Genomic DNA, 20,445 nt, shown 5'->3' with positions numbered 1-20,445 from the left:
TAGAAGAAAAACTGGAAAAAACCATCTGGGCCTTTTGCTGCCCCATTTCCCCAACTCCTGTTTGATTCTGCCCCAGGCAGAATATTATTTAACTAGTCACTGACCTGATGATAAGTAATAGTTTTTAAAATATATATTTTTTTAATTGATTTCAGAGAGGAAGAGATAGAAACATTAATGATGAGAAGGAACCATTGATCGGCTGCCCTCTGCACGCTGGATTGAGCACATGACCCAGGCATGTGCCCTTGACCGGAATCGAACCTAGGACCCTTCGGTCTGCAGGCCAACAAACCGGCCAGGGCGATAAGTGATATTCTTAAAAATCAAGTTCACCTTTCAGCTCATCCTTGTACTTACTGATGAGGGCACAATTTAATTTTGTCTCTCCCAAAGTTAGAGCCAGAGGATGTCGCTTAAGCCACTGAATAAGCATTAATGTTCACAATGCGAACAAGTCTTATAAGCAACAGGAGGCAAACGAGTGCAGTTTAAGGTTAATGTACCTCAGATTTCTTATATAAGTGGGTTGCCCCAAGGTTTCACAAGTAACAAAGATAATGAATTTATTTTTGATTACTTTGGGGGCGATCAAATGCTGAGTTAATTATCAGCTCAACTTTTCTCCTCTTGGTCTAATCTCATTAATTCCATATTTACTTTAATTGGCTCTCATTTGAGTTTTCTGATTTCATAATGTGTGACTAATAATATTTCCACCATGTCCACTTTGTGCCAGTTCGTCTTTTGTTAGGAAATTATATGGACTTGATCTTATTTTACATTCAGACAGTATACATGGTTGCTCTTGACAACATTTCTCAAATAACAGAATGAAAAAGAAATAGGCAGCTTGAGGTTTGAATTATGACCTTTGACAGGTTATCTAACTATTAGCCATGTTGCCAACCTAAAGAAAATAAAACCTTGACTAAAAGACAAGAAGATGCCCTAGCTGATTTTGCTCAGGGATAGAGCATTGGCCTGAGGACTGAAGGGTCCCAGGTTCGATTCCAATCAAGGGCACATGCCCGGGTTGTGGGCTCAATCTATAGTACAGGGTGTGCAGGAGACAGCCAATCAATGATTCTCTCTCATCACTGATGTTTTTCTCTCTCTCTCCCTCTCCTCTCCTGTCTGAAATCAATAAAAAATATATATATTAAAAAAATTAAAAGCTCTGAATATATATTTTGTATAGTCTTGAGTTTTATAATCATGTTAATGTTCTACATATTCAAAAAAATTAAATTAAATCAACAAGGATGGTGCGACAGTCCTAAAACTCAATGCAAACTAAAATAAATGAGCCCAACTACATTTAAAATGAATAATTTTACCATGCTGAACTTTTAAAAACAGAACTAATCGCAGTAACTTCTGAACACAGACTTTGACAACTTGTCAATGTAAAGAAAAGTAAAATAACTGCAAATAGTCTTGAACTCTACTTAGTAGATTTGTCTGAGTCGTTGGGTAGAGCTTGAAACTCTTTAATGTGTATTGCAGGGTTGATCAAATAAGTAAATGTACTGCTATTTTGTGAGCCAGGCTTCTCACTGTGGAAGAGGGAGATATAAATGAGAAAAGGAGGAAGGCAAAGAAGAACTCAGGGTAGGGAGCCCTTCATTATAGCAAAATCCTGATTAATAAATCTAGAAGGAATGATGGGGTTTAAAAAAAATCATAAAATCAGACATAAATTAGTAAAATTGGATACTAAATTTGAGGGTGAGAGAAGCTCGAGGAGGGGTAAGAAGTTTATATAATCTTAAAGTGTTCTCCCAGCAAACTATTTATTACAAAAGGAAAAATAGTAACTGCACAGAGGAAATGGTGACACTTTAATGCTCCACTTCAATATTAATAAATTAAACGTCGTCAATAATAGGCCAACAGACATTGTGCTCCTCCAGATACACTATCACTCTTGGGGTTGCAGCCAAAAATGCGTACCCTGAATCTAATTATGAGGAAACACAAGATAATCCCAATATGAGGGACATTCTGTAAAGTAGCTAGCCTGGGTGCTTCAAAAAGATCAATGTCTTGAAAGAAAAACAAATAAAATAAAATAAAAACACAAAACACTGAGACACTTTTCCAGATGAAAGGAGGCCAAAGAGACATGACAACTAAGTTCAATGCATGAGCAAGACCGGAATCTGTGCCAGAGAAAAACTGCCCCAAAGGCAAGTATTGGAACGACTAAATTAGAATATACACGAACTTACAGTATTTATAGATTAATACCCTGTTTCCCTGAAAATAAGACAGTGTCTTATATTAATTTTTGATCCCAAAGATGCGCTAGGTCTTATTTTCAGGGGAAACACGGTAGTACATGGCAATATTAAACTTCCCAAATTTAATAACTTCACTGTGGTTGTGTAACAGAATGTTTTTATTCTTAAAGGTGTAGGTTTTAATATTAAGAGTAAAGGGAGCCCTACCAGGTTTGGCACAGTGGATAGAGCGTCAGCCCTCAGACTGAAGGGTCTTGGGTTCAAGTCAGGTCAAGAGCATGTACCTCAGTTGCAGGCCTGATCCCTGGCCCTGGTTGGAGTGTGTGCAGGAGACAACCAATTGATTATTTTTTCTCTCTGTGTCTCTTCCCCTCCCTTCCATTCTCTCTAAAAATCAATATGAAAATGTCCTTGGATGAGAATTAAAAAAGAGAGAGAGAGAGGAAAGGGAATAATGTATGCAGCCTACCTTCAAATGATACAAAAAAATCAATATTAATACATATCAATAAAAAGGATAAAATTGATAAGGCTAATGTGTCAAGATACTATAAAGATGGATGAAATCTGTGGACTATTCTTTCTATTTTTCTGTAAATCTGAAACTATTACAAAACAAAAAAAACGAAAGTATTTATATTTTGAATTTAATGTATAAGTACCTACAACAGTTTTTGAACAATTTTAAATGTTTCCATATTTAAAATTTAGACAAATTAAAGCCAAGCTATGTTCAGAGTTTATGATTTATGGTAGTGAAAGCAGCACTTTCCATCAAATTATATGCAATTCATAATCTACTTTTATGCTTTTGTGATTTTTCAAAATGATTAACCAAATGTTTTATATTTTTATTAGTTACATTTATACATTTAAACCTCTGTTAGATAAAACTGGTAAACTGCTCTGACAATGAAAAATAACTTTTTTACTTTCTTTCTAGTACCAAAACTTTCAAAATTCCTGACACTTCCCCCAAGGTGAGTGGAAACAGAAACCCTAATTCATTCTTTTTTCCCCCTTTAGTTTGCAAAATTAAAGTTTAAAACACGGAACAAGACCTCTCCACAACTGGAAATATGAGTGGCATTTGTAATCCATTTACAATCATATTGTTGGGTGAAATAACTATGGAAAATAACTTCTCAACAATAATGAGACTCATCCATTATTCAGCTACACCCGTGGTCAGCAAACTACGGCTCGCAAGCTACATGCGGCTCTTTGGTCCCTGGAGTGTGGCTCTTCCACAAAATACCACGGCCTGGGCGAGTCTATTATGAAGAAGTGGCATTAGAAGAAATTTAAGTTTTAAAAATTTGGCTCTCAAAAGAAATTGCAATCGTTGTACTGTTGATATTTGGCTCTGCTGACTGATGAGTTTGCTGACCACTGAACTGCACTATTAATAAGAATAAAGTAGAAGTTAACATCTTAAAGCTGAGAAGCTTAAAATCTAGTTTTTTAAAAATAACTTGGGATCAACTTCACTAGCATAAACCTCAAAGACACTGATTATGGAGCTCAGATCTTCCCAGCTTAATTAGAACATCATTGATCACCATTCACCATGCGAAGCCTCATCTCTTCTATATTCAAAAAGTTTGTATTTCTAGGCTTCCCCAGACACAGAGGGGAGGGCAGCCTTCATTCTTCCCACTTGGCCCCGGTTCCTTTTCTAGTAAATATACTCCTTTCATTTCAAATTAGTAAGAAGACATCAGGAGGTAGGGGAATGGGTCTCATGTACACCTCTACCATCTTTGAAAAATGTCTAAAGTCTAGGCCAAGAGAAGCAGTTAGCTGTCAGGGTTTGCTCGTGAGAGGAAAAGATGGAACATTCACAAAATGACTTCTTCAGACAGAATCACATTTGGCAAAAATAACCAAATCTGATAGACTAATATACCAAGGTCGTAGGGAAACCGGTCCTCTCTGGGCCTGCTGCCTCTTGGTAATGCAATTCTGCAGAATATTAGTATACACAGTTGAAAGTGGGCATAGCTATGACCAGCAAAGTTCACCTCCAGATATCTTCCTCGAAGGATCCCTCCCCCCGCCCATATGTACAAGAGATGTGGTGGGCACCTCTGGGTAATTTTTTCTTTCTGGTCTTATATTTTCAAAAGTTTGTTTAATGAGCATATCTACATCCTATATTGGAGGAAAAACAACTTCAAAAAAATAGCAAAATTGAGATTCTGTGAGGTTCACAACAACTCTAAGCACGCTGAGTAATTTAAACACAGTGTAACTAAAAAACACTGGGTTGCTAGACATGCTGAAAAATGATGTCCTAGAATGTACTCGTCCTTAAGGTGGGGAAGAAGAAATAAATTTTTGACAGTATCCCCCAAGGTTAGTGGAAGCAGGAACCCTAATTCACGACATGAAGTATACATGTTTTTATCCTGGCCATTCTTCTAGAATATCCGCCACAGAAACTCTCTAGAAAGCATGAACTCTAAGGATGTCTGCTCCAGCATTGCTTGTGATAGTGGACAAGCTAAGTGCCCGCCAAAGGAATGCTGAGTCACAGAGACCGACATGACAAAATTCAAGAAGTTCAGGGGTTCTTCCGACAGTCACAGTAGGTGAACGCTGGTCTCTGAGCAATTCAATTCAACAAAAATGTATTGAGTGGTTTCCCCAGGCCAGGCTTTGTGCTGGGCATATAAGGACAATAGTGAATGGAAGAGAATGTAGCCCTTTAGCCAGAAGATAAAAACAAACAACACAAAACCAGATTCTATATTGTCCCAATTCAGGCTGGTCCTTATAAGATTATCCTATATATCATATATAATATATAATATATAATATATAATAAATATATATATAATAAAACCCTAATAAGAAAATCGACTGAACGGCGGAACAACCGATCGCTATGGCATGCACTGACCATCAAGGGGCAGACGCTCAACACAGGAGCTACCCCTTGGTGGTCAGTGCACTCCCACAGGGGAGCACTGCTCATCCAAAGGCTGAGCTCATGCCTGATGAGTGTAGCTGTGGTGGTGGGAGCCTTTCCTGCCTCTATGGCAGGTGGACATCCCCCAAGGAGGCCCAGACTGTGAGAGGGCACAGGCCCGGCTGAGGAACCCTCTCCCCCAGCCCCTCCCCCACCCCAAACACCCCACCCCACCACAAGAATGTCATGCACTGGGCCTCTAGTTGTTAATAACAGACTAAGGCCTGGCTCAGTGGCTGAGCATCAATCTATGAACCAGGAGGTCATGGTTCAATTCCCGGTCAGGGAACATCCCCAGGTTGCAGGTTTGGGGCATGCAGGAGGCAGGCAATCAATGATTCTCTCTCATCATTTATGTTTCTATCTCTCCCTCTTCCTTCCTCACTGAATTCAATTAAAAAAAATTTTTTTAATAACACCCATAATTTTTGTTTATAGCTTCAACTAAGGGTCATTAAAAATTGCACTTCCCAAAAGCATTGGGGTAAACTTTTGCATGAAAAGGAAATAAATCTTTATTGAATCTTTATTTGGCACCATATAATCACGGTTTAGATAATTTCTTGTTATCTTACTGTTTACTTTTCCTGAGATTTCTGTCAAATAGCTATAATTTCCTTTTGATGGCTTGCCAAAAGTCAATAAACAATTTTACCCTTACTAGTGCAGTAAATTGCACTAAAAGGAATTGGTTTCCTCCAGAATTACTGAAACATTTTGTGCATATTAAAGTAAAATTGTCTTACCTATAAATTACAAAAAATTTAACCAGGCACAAAATTAGAAGAAGTAATAATAGTTCAGTTCTGTAATCCCAGTATTAATATAAAGTAGTAATCCTAGATAAACTTATATAATGTCATTATGAATAAACAAGATTAAAATAAGTATATTAATAGAAATAAAAACTGTTCAGCATTCTTCCACATATGCTTCCATTTCTTTCATAATTTCACATACCTCAGGGATAAAGAACATATCATAAAATCAATTCTGCTAATTAACATAGTATTTTTCTGCTAAGGGCCCAAATAAAATAAAACAAAGAGCCTGAAATAAATTTACTAAGTTCAAATCCCCCTTATAAGTACAATTTTCCCCTTGTCATTTTAGTCATAAGTGGGAATTAAGTTCACTCATCATGTGGGCTTCCAACATACATGCTAGTTTTCTCATACCATAGTGACAGATAAGGCTACAGCAGAAATGTTCATTTTGTTTTCTGTAGTTTCACAAACGTTTGTTTAGTTCCTGAATCAGGATTTCGGAACCCCCGAACAAAGCTAATAATCTAAATTTTAAAAATAGAGAGAGAGCTTTGCGCTGGCTGGGTGGCTTGGCTGACTGGAGTGTCATCCCATACACCAGTGTTTTTCAACCTTTTTTGGGCAAAGGCACACTTGTTTCATGAAAAAAATCATGAGGCACACCACCATTAGAAAATGTTAAAAAATTTAACTCTGTGCCTATATTGACTATATATAAAGTAATTCTCTTGAATAGGAATCAAATAAACACAAAGAAAGTATTTTATAATTACTTTATTATGAAATATTAAGTAAACAAAATAGTGAAAAATTATAAAATTCTTGTCTTGTCTGCACCTACGGCACACCAGGCAACATCTCGCGGCACACTAGTGTGCTGCGGAACAGCGGTTGAAAAACGCTGCTATACACCACAAGGTTGAAGGTCTCTCTTTCTTTCCCTCTCTCTCTCTCTCTCTCTCTCTCTCTCTCTCTCTCTCTCTCTCTTTCTCTCTCTCTCTCTCAAAATCAGTTAACGTAGTCTCGGGTGAGGATTAAAACAAAAATAGAGATTTTTTAAGGCCTCATTGTAAACTTGCAGTGTTGTGAATTCCTGCCTTCTTTTAGTATGTATTTTCTGGCTACCTATTTTCACATACTACTACCCAAACATCAGTCTGGCAGACCTTTTATCTTATTACCCAGAAAGCACTCTGACTGTGAGGAGAAGGGTGCTCTCTGCACATCCGCTCCTGTTTCGGTCTCGAAGGATGCGGTGGCTGCTCCGGACACATGCAGACCGCGCACTCAGAAGCCACTGCCCACGGGGATCCAAGTATGAAAACAAGGGAAGCATTTGATCCACCACACACAGGGGAGACGTGTGGCAAGGTCCTAAAATCAGTATGATTTACACGTTACCACATTTACCAAACATGTTGCCTATCCCCTGAAGACTTAATAAAGTCTCTTTTTTAAAATCCTACAGTTAAAATCCCTAGGAATGCGTGAGGGAGAAGGTCAGGGATTGGTGTTCACGCCACATGAGCATAGGCTGGAGAAAACATGTGGCCTCCGGCGTGCACACGGTACAGGAGAAGAGTCACTTAGACATCCAGCAGCTGACAACCTGGATCCACGCTAGGATGTCTTCTAGCGACTGCCTCCCAGACATGGCACCTCTGGGGGTATGCTGCTGCTCAATGCTTTCATCGGTTTATTGCTGGGAACGTGATTTCCACCTTTTTTGTGGCACTCAGAAGGAAAAAGCTAGCTGCTGAATTAGCGTCTGAGATTCAGGAGAGGGTTAGATGAAACTGGAACACGTGTGGAATTAAATATACCTAGAAACAGATCCTCATTTTCTATCTATAAAATAACAAAAAATACTATCACTTAAAGAGAAAATCTGTTCTGAAAAAACTAAGCTCTGAATTAGGTGAAATTTGAGCCTGCAATTTTTTTTGCAGTGACAGTCAGTCCACAAGGATTAACAGCTACAACAAAATAACCTGTTTTCCTTTCCTTTTCCTCTTCTGTCGTTTTCCCTCCCGAAGGCATTTAAACAGAATGCTGTGTGCGTCTTGAAAAGAAATAATCAGTCCTTATAAAACCAGCTGAAATCACAAGCCTGTCCTTAGGAAAATAATAAGGTGGGTTTTCAAAACCTCTGATTTGTTGCTCCATTAAAGCAGATATGCCTCTTGGTTAAGATAGTTGGGGGAGTAAGAGACACAATTGCTCAACTTGCACCTTCATTCATATTCCCTACCGGAACAGATGGCATCGTGAGGGCGCTTAATCTCCCAGAATAGGTGACTCAAATCTTCCAGCTATCAAGAAGTGCTTTGTGCTGGAACCAATTTGGCTCAGTGGATAGAGTGTCGGCATGCGGACTGAAGGGTCCCAGGTTGGATTCCTGTCTGGGGCATGTACCTTGGTTGCGAGCACATCTCCAGTGGGAGGTGTGCAGGAGGCAGCTGATCGATGTTTCTAACTCTCTATCCCTCTCTCTTCCTCTCTATAAAAAGTCAATAATATATATACAAAACACTTCTAAATATGTATGTGTGTGTGTGTGTGTGTGTGTGTGTGTATACTGGATGCTACTCAAGACAAGAAAGATGACTTGTGACTTTTTATTGACTATATATATATATATATATATATATATATATATATATATATATATAGAAGTGTTTTGTGCCTGGCTGGTGTGGCTCAGTGGTTGAGCGTCAACCTGTGAGGTTGAGCATTGATCTATGAACCAGGAAATCACGGCTCAATTCTTGGTGGGGGGTGTGCAGAAGGCAGTCAATTGATGATTCTCATCACTGATGTTTCTTCTCTCTCTCTCCATCTCCCTTCTCTCTCTGAAATCAATAAAAACATATTTGAGGGGGGGAAAAAGATGGAACCTGGACAGGGAAAGAAAACTGTGTGTGTGTGTGTGTGTGTGTGTGTGTGTGTGTGTGTACATTTATATACACCTATCTATATTTCTATGGGAAACATTTTTAATTACAGATTGGGGCGGGAGCGGGGGATGCTATGACCAGACGTAATGAATCTGAATCTTTAGGAGTGGGCTCACAAACCTGTATTTGTTTAATGTTTAGCCAGGTTTTCAAAGAGAGGACTGACCAGGGGAGTGATAGTGGGGGCAGAAAGACTAGTTAGGAGGCTACTCTACTAATCCAGACAAAAGTTAACAGGGCTGTGAACCAGGGCGGAAGCAGCAAGACAGAGAGGTCATGATCAGCTGTCCTTGGGGCTGACTGGATAACGGAGATGAAGAGGGAAGCAGTGGCAGGCACTCCGTGTCTCCTGCTCGGAGATCTGTCATCGCTGTGGCCTGAACACTGTCATTCACACAGGAAGCACTGAACAGGTTTATTTAATGGAACATCTTCTCGCTTTTCTCCTATAGATTATATAAAAACCCAAGTGACATTCTGGAAAGAAAATAATTATGAAACATCCAAGAATTCATATCTCTTCCTTATATTTTTATCATAGAGACTAAAACACTGGATGCTACTCAAGACAAGAAAGATGACTTGTGAATTCCCTGTCAGCAGGCCAGGCTCTCACAGGGCTGAACGTGGCCTGGCCGACGTGATTGTGTCTGTGAATGCCGAGCGTGCAGAAGAATAGACCTGGAAGGCTTTTTACCAAGAAGCATCCTCTGTAACCATGTCTCCCATTGTCCAGAGCAAAAGAGAGCTACAGTCGGCTGGAGATAAGTCATTAAGCTGAGATGACTGCTTCCTATCACTGCAGCATAAAACTCACTGGCGCATGAGCAAAATACATAAAGGGACTGTAGGAAGAAAAGGGAAGCTAAAAGAAAATGACCCTTGGAATTCTAACTGCTATAACACAACGTTTAAAACCCAGAGAAAAGTACAACCCAGAGGAAAATAATAATTCCTAGCGTTAATGTAGCAAAGGCAATTCACCCAATGACCTTCTCCTTGCTAAATCCACAGGGCACCTTCCAGACTTCCCGGCTATTAGGATATGCCCTATTGCTACTGTCGGAGGTCTCCCTGACGCCCTCTCTGCTCCTGGCCTCCAGGGCATTCCACTCTTCTGGTTTTCCTCCTAACCCTCTGATTGGTCCCATTTTTCACAAGCACCTCTTTCTCTGCTGATCTCCTAAAAGTTCACCTTCCACAAAATGCTAGCCCTGGGGTGGGAAGGGATCAACCAAAGAACGTATATACACATATGCATAACCCAAGGATACAGACAATAGGCTGGTAAAGACCTGGGGTCGGGGTGAGGGCAGGGGACATACATTATACTTTCAACAATAATGATTAAAAAAAAAAAAAATGCTAGCCCTGGCCTCTTCTCTTTCCTCCATAAGCTGCCTAGGTCTGTGGTCAGCACACTGCAGCTCATGAGCCACATGCGGCTCTTTGGCCCCTGGAGTGTGGCTCTTCCACAAAATACCACGGCCTGGGTGAGTCTATTTTGAAGAAGTGGCATTAGAAGAAGTGTAAGTTTAAAAAATTTGGCTCTCTAAAGAAATTTCAATCATCGTACTGCTGATGTTTGGCTCTGTTGACTAATGAGTTTGCCGGCCATTGGTCTAGGTTATCTCAGTCACTCCTAACACTCTCACTACAACTCCCACAGCGCTCTTCCTGAGCAAGAAGACCCATATAAATGTATAATCACGTCTTGCATGTCTCACAGACATTTCCATCTAAATATGTTCAAAGCTGAACTTATCACCCCCTGACCTTGAACCTGTTCCCCATTCTATTTCAATGAATGATAACCACCATCCAACCAGAAACATGACCCTACCTTACATCCCCTTCTCCCCCACCCCTATTTCCAAACAATCATCAGGAACCTAGAAACTCCAGGATATTCTCATTACTTTCCTTGTGTGCTGCCATCATGGTCTCACACCTGGAATACTTCAGGTGCCTCCAGACTTTCTTTCCAACAATCCATTATCTACACGGCAGCCCAAGGGACCAGCCCAGAGTTTAAATAATCTAATGATGCTCCTTATTCTGGAAGGTCCTCTCTGACCGCCACCCCCTCCCATGAATGGGAGAGGCGTATGTCCTGAGGCTTTCGGACATCTTGGGCTAACAATGAGAGAACAGAACACGCCATATCCAGCTGCTCATTTACGAATATTGCCCTTTTAAGTTTCTTGAGAGGAAGTACATATTATTCACTGTTGGGTCCTCAGTGCCTGCCTAGCACAGTGCATGACACATAGGACACTCAAGAAATCTTTGTGGCTTCTTAACTTAATGATCCATTTTACATTAAGGCTCAAAAGATCAACTCAGTTGGTTTTGTAAAACCAAGCTGGATAGTCATGTGTGCTGAAGGTAAATGCTAGCCTGCAGTCAGAGGAAATAAAAGCATTTGTTATCCAGGGAAAAGTGGAGATGTGAGTCCCTATGATACATAGGAACACTTGCAAGAAAAAGAAACAGGGAAAAAGACCAGCTGCCTGTTTACTATGTAGGGCCTGAGAGGCCAGCCATCCTCCTCCCTATAATTGAGTCCCCAAAGATTCCCATCACCTTATGATCCTTGTGCCTTACCCTGATTCTCAGCAGACTTAGACTAATTCTCAGACCAGCCTATTTCTATTTCCGCCTCCTATCTCTGGCCAGTCCAGAGAAAGCTTCTTTCTGCAGGGAGACAGAGCTGGCCTGTCCCTCCCTCCTTCATGCCGATGGGAAAGGGAGTGGCAGAGAACCAGATGGCAATCCTGGAAGCTTACAATTTCTGGGTTGGGGCCATCCAGGTGCCTGCCTCCCATTGGGGGAAGAAAGGAACGGGCTGTAAAGGAGTAGAGTTTGAGGAACACCCTCTCTGATCACACCCTCTACTTTCTATACCACCTTCACCCACTCATTTGTCTCCAGCAGCAAGGCTGAAGGCTGAGAATTCATTCTTAAAAAACAGAAATCTTTGGGAGTAAACAAAGGTATATAGACTATTGCTGGTCCCTAAGCCAGCAGTTACTAAATTCTGCACTGGCTCCTCAAAGTATAAGTGGTTACATTCTTTAAATATATAAAAATCTATTTATCCTTCATATGATCTAACAGCATCTTCACAAACATGGGATAGAAACCAAGGCCTCAGGTTTTTATTAATATTAGGTTAATCATTTTTTAAAAATACATTTTTACTTAATTTAGAGAGAGAGAAAGGGAGAGAGAGAAAGAGAGAAACATCAATCGGCCTCCTCCCACATGCACCCCAGTAGGGGGATTAAGCCCTCAACCTGGGCATATGGCCTGACTGGGAATTCAACCAGTGATCTTTCTGTGCACAGGACAATGCTCAATCAACGGAGCCACACCGGCCAGGGTTGGGTTAAACTTTTTAATGATTGTTTCCATTTCTAGGTCCCCGAATGTTCAATATTTTTTTATGTGAGAGGAATGGACACCCTGCTAGAGAAATTCAAAGGCTATAGATGTCCAAGACAATTCAATGGGGAAAGAATAGTCTTTTAAACAAATGCTGTTGAGACAACTGGATTTCCACATGCAAAAGAATGAAGTTGGAACCCCTACCTCATACTATATATAAAAATGAACTCAAAATAGATCAGCCTAAATGTCAGAGCTAAAACTATAAAACTCTTAGAAGAAAATATGGAAATAAATCTTCATGACCTTCAATTAGGTGATGATTTCCTAGCTTTAACACAAAAAGGATAAGCAACAAAAATAAATAACTAAATTGAACATCCGCAAAATTTAAAACTTTTGTGCTTCAAGAAACACCATCAAGAAAGTGAAACAACAACTCACTAAATGGGAGAAAATATTTGCAAATAATATAGTCAGATAAAACACATTGACAATATATAAAGAACTCTTAGAACTTGGAGGGGGTGGGGGGTGGAAGACAAATAAACCAAATAGAAAATGGGCAAAGTATTTGAATGGACATTTTCTCCAAAGAAGATATATAAATGTATTCATAAAAACTGATCAATGTTATTAGTCTTTAGAAAAATACAAATTAAAATCACATGATGCTTAGCTGGTTTGCCTCAGTGGATAGTGTTGCCCCGCAGACTGAAGGGTCTCGGGTTCAATTCTGGTCAAGGGCATGTACTTGGCTGAAGGTTTGATCCCCAGCCCTGGATAGTAGGTACACATGCAGGAAGCAATCAATTGATGTACCTCTCTCACATCGATACCCCTCTCTCTCTCTCTCTCTCTCTCTCTCTCTCTCTCTCTCTCTCTCTCACTCCTCCCTCCACTCTCTCTAGAAAATCAATGGAAAAATATCTGTGGGTAGAGATTAACAACAACAACAAAAACCACATGAGCTACCACTTCACACTCAGTAGGATAGCAGCTATAATCAAAGAGACAGACAACAAGTGTTGGTAAGGATGTGAAGGAATTCAAACTCTGACACAATGCTGGTGTGGTGATAAAACTGTCTAGCTGTTTTAGAAGACAATTTGGCAGTATTTCAAAATGTTAAACCACATAATTCAGCAATTCATCTCCTAGGTACATGTCTGCACGAAGTCTGTGGACATACTCTTCCACTGACCACATGGACAGGCTCGCCTGTCCAAGGCCTGGCTGGTTCTTTCGGTAGGAGAAGGAACAGTAGGCTATGTGCCAACTTAATTTATATGAAAGATTCTATTAATTTAAGAATGTAATAAATATATGGACTATATATATTATTCAAAGTCTATTTCACTAGTGGGTGGTATTTTTTTGGTTGAAAGAAACACTATCAAGCTCTGAAACATACCAATGAGATCCCTAAAGTCTTGCTGAGTAGCGTGGCCTATGAACCAGTATTAGCACCCCTTGGGAGCTGTTTAGAAATGCAGCATACCAGCCCTCACCCTTGACTTACTGATTCAGTGCTCAGGTGACTCCTATGCACAAGGATATTTGAGAACTATCTTCTCTCAAACACTTTAATTACATTTGAGACTGATCCACATATGACAAATTCAAGTGAAATCTACAGGAGGAGACTGACTACTGAAGACTGGCTGAAGAATGGCTTTCCATGCGGTTCCAATCTATTGGGGAAGTGTCAGTCCCAGAAGCAGAGGCAGCAAGTCAGCCTTCCCAGCTGCTTCCTCTTTCTCTCTGGAGGCAATAATGTCACCTACCTGGCAAAAATGGGCAGATCCGCCCCCTAGGGCAGCCCCACCTACAGATGTTGCTATGGAACATTTTTTCACTTCACCACAATATAATCTATACATTCAAACTGACTGTTGGCGGTGAGCCCAATATCATTCTTTACAGGAGAGTATGTACCAGGGCAATGTTTTTCAAGCTTCAAAACAACCCATTATATGGTAACCATGTTTTTAAAGTAAAAACATGGTCACATATTTAGAATTTAAAAGAGGCCTATAATATGACAAGAACAAGGGCACCCATGGCAGTAACTGAACAAAGTATTTGTGACTGTCCTGGGAAATGTAGGATATAAGGTGCCATAACCCGCAAGGCATTAACCACCTGGATGAGAATTCCAATGACATTGGTCTTTCTCTGGGTACCTACGCCAGAACTTGGGGCGTACCAAGTTCTTTCCCACCCTGGTGCCTTTGCCCATAACCTCTCCTCTACCACAGCAGCCTCACGTATCTGTCCCTTCTCATCCTTCAGGTCTCGGCTGAAATGCCATCTCCATAGAGAGCTGCTCTGGAAACCTTATCTAAGGTAGCGCCCATACCCCCATCCAATCCAGTTCCTCTCTATAATGATTCACTTCTTAGTATTAATCACAACAATGTTCACCTTTTTTTTTTTTTTCTTGTTCATTCATTACCAGTCTCCCAGCCCAGAACGGCGGCGGGAACTCAGTCATGTTCACTGTTGTACGCCCTGCACCAGGTACGTTCTAGATGTGAAATGAGTTTTTGATGAATAAGCAAATGAGAAAGAATAATATGTACTCAATATGTATTCAATCTTAACAAAAATGAGCAAACACTCGATAGTTTACTAAGAAGAATAACAACAATAAGATCATTTAGGAACAGACTATAACCTTCCCTCAAAACCTTTCACTTCACTGCACTTGCCAATGAACAGGGAGATCCAATGGACAGTAGATGGTATCACTGAGTGACGTTGCTTAAATCTCTTTCCTTCTCAGAGCCCTACCTATAAAATGAGAAGATGATCTCCCAGTGTTGGATAAGAGGGGGATTCAATAAGATGGCTACATATACAGTCTGCTACAGAGCAGGCACTCAATGCAGTGTGGGTTTGATTCTCTATAGTTATGTTCCCCAATTTCAGACTCATCAGGGGAAGAAAGAACATGAAACCACATCTCCAGGCCTTCAGGTGAACCTGTTTGCCCAACACTCCAGGCCCAAGTTAGGCCCCTCTCTCAAAAGTAAAAAATAAATAAATAAATAAATAAATAAATAAATAAATAAATATCTTTGCAGCAACAGATTATTTTAGCTATGTTACAATTGAGACATTTCTTAAATGTTTTAGGTGATCATTGATTGCTTCATTGTTTCAAGTCATTGATGATCTTCCATGATGAACTTGAATATGGTTTCATTTCTAGAATGAAATCTGCTTCAAATACTCTCAATGAGAGCACAGGATTGATAAACAGAATTACAAGGAGCAACTAGCTCACTAAGTTCTGGTTAGAAACAAGGCACAGAGTAGGAACCACCGTGATTAAGAAAAATAAGAGAGTCTGTAAAGCAGTGAAGCAATGACTTTGGGCTCTGGGATCAGAGCGACTGGGGTTCCAATGCTCATTCTACATTCTTCTACTTAGTGACTCACAGGCAAGATCCTTAACCTTTCTGTGCCTTGCTTTCTTCACCAATAAACTGGGGCTAACAACAGTGCCAACACCATGGAGCTGTGAAAAGGGTGATGAGATGGATCTGTACACACACTGAACAGTGAATCTGCACTCAGAAATGCTGCCTCTGGTTATTAAATTCATTCTCAGCCTCGGGATCTTACATACATTTACAAATGAAACTATTCAGAATGGAAGAGTGGCACTAAGTGATACATGTTAAGTGAGCACCATTGGCCTTGTAAGATGCAGAACTTCAGGGGTGCAAGGTCTCCCTTTATCTAAGGACGGTCAAGGTCGCAGGGGAGAGGTAAGACTGAAGCAGATGGGATCATGCAGATGTGGAGACAAACAGGCCCCTGTGGTGAACACTTAATATTTGCCGAACACTGTGGGCACCTCCAAAAACTATAGAGCAGATACCTTTAAACCCATATTTTATAGATGAGAAGTTGTTTCAGTGGTAACAGCTCAGACTCACAGAGGTTTAGTGATTTCCCCCAACTCATCCAACCAGGGGTAGATGTAATTTGTTCAAAGTCAGGTCTCCCTGACAGCAGAGTCCATGCTCTCACCACGATGCCACTGGGTGGGGAGGGGGCACAGGGGAAGGAGGGGGAAGGAGGAAATAAAGCACTCTAGCACAAGGTAGGAGAGAAAAGAGTGATCTTACTATATGGCAAGTGGAGAGCAAACAATGAATGATTTTAAAAAAAGAAAGGGTCCAGCCGGTGTGGCTCAGTGGTTGAGCATCACCCTGTTAACCAAGAGGTCGTGGTTTGATTCCGTCAGGGCTCGGCTCGATCCCCTGTGGGGGGTGTGCAGTAAGCACCGATCAATGATTCTCTCTCATCATTATTGATTCTATCTCTCTCTGCCTATCCCTTCCTCTCTGAAGTCAAATAAAAGTATATTTTAAAAAAGAAAATGAAAGAAAGTAAAAATGAGGGTAGAAGGGTGGGTTATGACCAGAAAGAACAGAAAGCTAAGGAATTTGAACGTCAGCCTGTGGGGAATAAGGACGCATTGTTCTGGCCCTGGCCAGTGTGGCTCAGTTGGTTGGGCATTGTCCTGTGCAATGAAAGGTTGCCAGTTCGATTCTGTCAGGGCAAATGCCTGGGCTCAGCTCGATCCCTGGTGGGGGCCTGCAGGAGGCAGCCAATCGATGTTCCACTCTCACATCGATGTTCCCCTCTCTCTCTCTCTCTCTCTCTCTCTCTCTCTCTCTCTCTCTCTCTCTCCTCTCTCCTCCTCCTCCTCCTCCTCCTCCTCCTCCTCCTTCTTCTTCTTCTTCTTCTTCTTCTTCTTCTTCTTCTTCTTCTTCTTCTTCTTCTTCTTCTCTTTCCCCTATTCCCCCCACCCGCATCCCCTCCTCTATCTCTTAGAAAATATCAATAAAAATAAAATATTTTTTTAAAAGGAATCATTGTTTTGTTTTTGGTATATGTATCTGTTTTTAATTGAGTACTACTACTGCCACTACTAAGCGCATTTAATGAGCCCCATGCAAGACCATTTGCATACGTTCTTTCTAACAGTTACAGCTATGCAATATAGGCATTGTTATCCCTATGTCACAAATAAACAAGGCCCTGAGAGGTCAAGCCACTCACTCAGATGCCTTCAGTAAAAGACAGACGGGGGTTCATACTGAATGTGTGTGAAGTCAAAGCCAGTGCCCTTCCTCCTGAAACAGGACTGCAGAAAAACCACCCTTGGTATGGAGAGCTAAAACGTAGGAGAAAATGGAGCCAGGGAACTAGTCAGAAGCAATCCAGAGATCCGCCGTGGGGATGATAAATGTCTCCACTGAGCCACTGTGGAAATGGAAGGGAGGTGACAGGGAGCACATGTGCTCATGACCTTTCCTTTCATTCACTCCATTTCTCTGTCATGATCTGCTACCTGAAGTAGAAACCAAGTTAGCTACTATCCCAGGCTCTGACTGTCCTTGCCTTCAAGCCCTGATCTGAGTCCTATTATTCACCAACAGCAAACAATATTACCAGGGCTAAATATGGCATCATCCTCTAATCTGTTATCTGCATTGAAAATAATCATTCAAGAGAATAAAACTAAGCCTCCACACACAATAAATCACATCCAATAGATCACATCACACTTCACATATCTACAGCTTGCTAAAAATCTGACTTAAACACGTAGTCTGCTAAGTCAGGAGGACACATGCTGAGCTCTGCCAAATCCTATCATTATCATGGTTCATCCTGATCTCAGAGGCCACACGGTTTTATAAAATCCCCCAGGTATCTATTTGGAGGAGGGGGGCTGCTTTCTAGTCAATATTCTAGGGAAAGTAGCACAATAAAGAAAGCAGTAGGAACTGTATGCACCGTGAATATATCTTTCAAACTAATACAAATGCTAACTGGACAATTACTTCCATTATCTCATTTAATGAACTCAAGACTTAGAAGTTTTAGTATTCCTCCCCCACCCACCCACCCACCCCCCCCAAAAAATACACTTGCACTAAAACCTTGGTTATAGTCCTTCTCTTTCAATGACAAATTCCAATATTTTAAGTGGAAATTCAGTAGTGTAGCTAGGATATACAGTTGAAATTCATAAAGATAAGAGTACAATTGTCCTAGCCACACACACACACACACACACACACACACAGTTAATACATAAATATTCCCAACATTTTACAATATTGATTTCAAACATCTAATATGTTTCTGAGATGAAAAGGATAAAAAAAAATGGCACTAGAGTCTCACATTCTAAGCATAAAAACAAAGAAGGAAGATTTACATGTATAAGATAAAGTGAAATCTTAAAAAGCATAAACATTCTAATTTTGCAGTTATTGCTTGCATAATGATCTGTGGTTTGTGTTTTTTAACCTGTTGGAGTTCACTGTATTCCTATGTACAAAGACATACATGCACACTAAAGCATCCTGCTCACCCTATGCACGCTCAGACCAACCAAATATGGAACATTTAGCAATCAAGTCCTTTCTCCGAAGGCATGCGCACTACTATGTCACTATTCCGTGTAAATATATAACAACCTTAATAAATAGACCAGACGTTAAGTTGATTTTTCCCCCCCTTCATCAAGTGGGGCTCCCTGCAAATCCAGTCATACAAAAAATTTCATTCATCTTTTCTTCAAATCTGAGTGTTTCTTTATGCCAGATAGCATCACATCCCCACTAGTCCAGCTGCCAGTCACAGCAGCAACGTACTGCAACTCCACCCTTTTCCCACCTTCAGTCTCAATGGTGCGTTTCATTTTTTTTTTTTTTCCTTTATAGAAAAATTAGGTTAGGAGTTCAAATCCTCAAAGTAGTTAAGTGAACTGTCACATAAACACGATTTAACCCCAGGGAATTCTCTGTTTCATGGCCACTCTCTCCCCTCCCTCTCTCCTCCCCCCCCCCCCCAAGGACTGCATCTTATTTTGATGGTGTGATGGAAAGCACTGCATGAAGAGCAAAAACATAATGGGTTTAAATGTTTAAACATCTGACCTTTTCACGAGTCACTGCTAATCGCTTGCACCTGTGCCTTTAACAATCAGCCTGGCAATTAGAAAAGGAAAATCCCTGGGACAGAACTAGTAGGGTTGCCCCAATCACAGCTATTGCCACTTCCGGGAGAGAGGAAAAGCTATTTTGTCATTATGTGACATGAAGGAAGTTTTACGTTAGTTCCACCAAATCCTGAGAACAACAGAGCTCCTTGTACTTAAAATCTGCATTTTTTTAAAAGTCAGGATTTAAAAACAACAACAACAACAACTATATCTTTCTATATCTTCAAATATTAAGTTTTGACTGCATTTTTTCAAATTTAGGTCTCAGGTAGGGTGGGGGGAGGAGAAGATGGAGGGAAGGGCTCCAGAACAAGCACAATACTCAAGGCAGGGAGGGGAGCTAGTCTTTAAAATCATTTCTCCCGGGGAGATAGTAAGACCGTTCACCTTACACCACTTCACGGTTTACTTCCTTAGGAAAGGCAAACGTGGAGCACAAGTGGAAACATTCTGGAAATGGGATGGAAGTGGTTCCGCATCAGTGAGCACACACATGCTTGGAGGTTCAAGTATGGTCTGTCAGTTGTAAGTCCATCCTCGGCAAGTCATTTCACATCACCGGTACCTTCCCTAACCGCCCGTGGCTGGAAGGGATTCCCTGTGAGCAAGCAGCATCTGGACCACACCTCTAGGCAGGCACGAAGCCGACAAGGACTGGAGGGATTGTGGCTGCTCCCAAGAAGGACAGGGCTAGTGACCAAACTATGTCCCTCTGCCAATTCCTAGGGAGAACCCCTAAAACGGGTCCTGTGCATCCCGGCGTGCTCTTGTCCTCAGTCCTGGCCATACCAGATGTTGGTCATCCTGTGGGCTGCCTGGGAGGATGCTGTGGTCCAGCAGCTGCCGGCCTGTGACAACCTCAGCAAAGCATCCCTTGGGCGTATACATGAGCTTTTAGGCACTAACATGCTGCCACGTGAAACCTCAAGAGAACAAACTCCCCACCCACTGCAGAAGACATGTCCCCAGTTTCAAAGCATCTGGGATGAAGATCCCAAATTACCTGTAGCAAAATTTTCTTTTAGATTTTTTTTTTTTTAAGTCCTCTGGCTTGCTGAGGAACCTACTGAGA

At 41.0% G+C, this 20,445-nt stretch overlaps 1 protein-coding gene across 1 annotated transcript in view; it reads right to left on the bottom strand.

Moving 5' to 3' along the window:
- Positions 1-20,445, bottom strand: part of EML6 (EMAP like 6) — a 191,351-nt gene that overhangs the window by 169,662 nt on the left and 1,244 nt on the right. The window lies entirely within an intron of this gene.

This window comes from Pipistrellus kuhlii, unplaced genomic scaffold (genome assembly GCF_014108245.1).
Source record: "Pipistrellus kuhlii isolate mPipKuh1 unplaced genomic scaffold, mPipKuh1.p scaffold_m20_p_13, whole genome shotgun sequence".
Taxonomy (NCBI): Eukaryota; Metazoa; Chordata; class Mammalia; order Chiroptera; family Vespertilionidae; genus Pipistrellus; species Pipistrellus kuhlii.
This window is presented reverse-complemented; position numbering and strand designations above follow the sequence as displayed.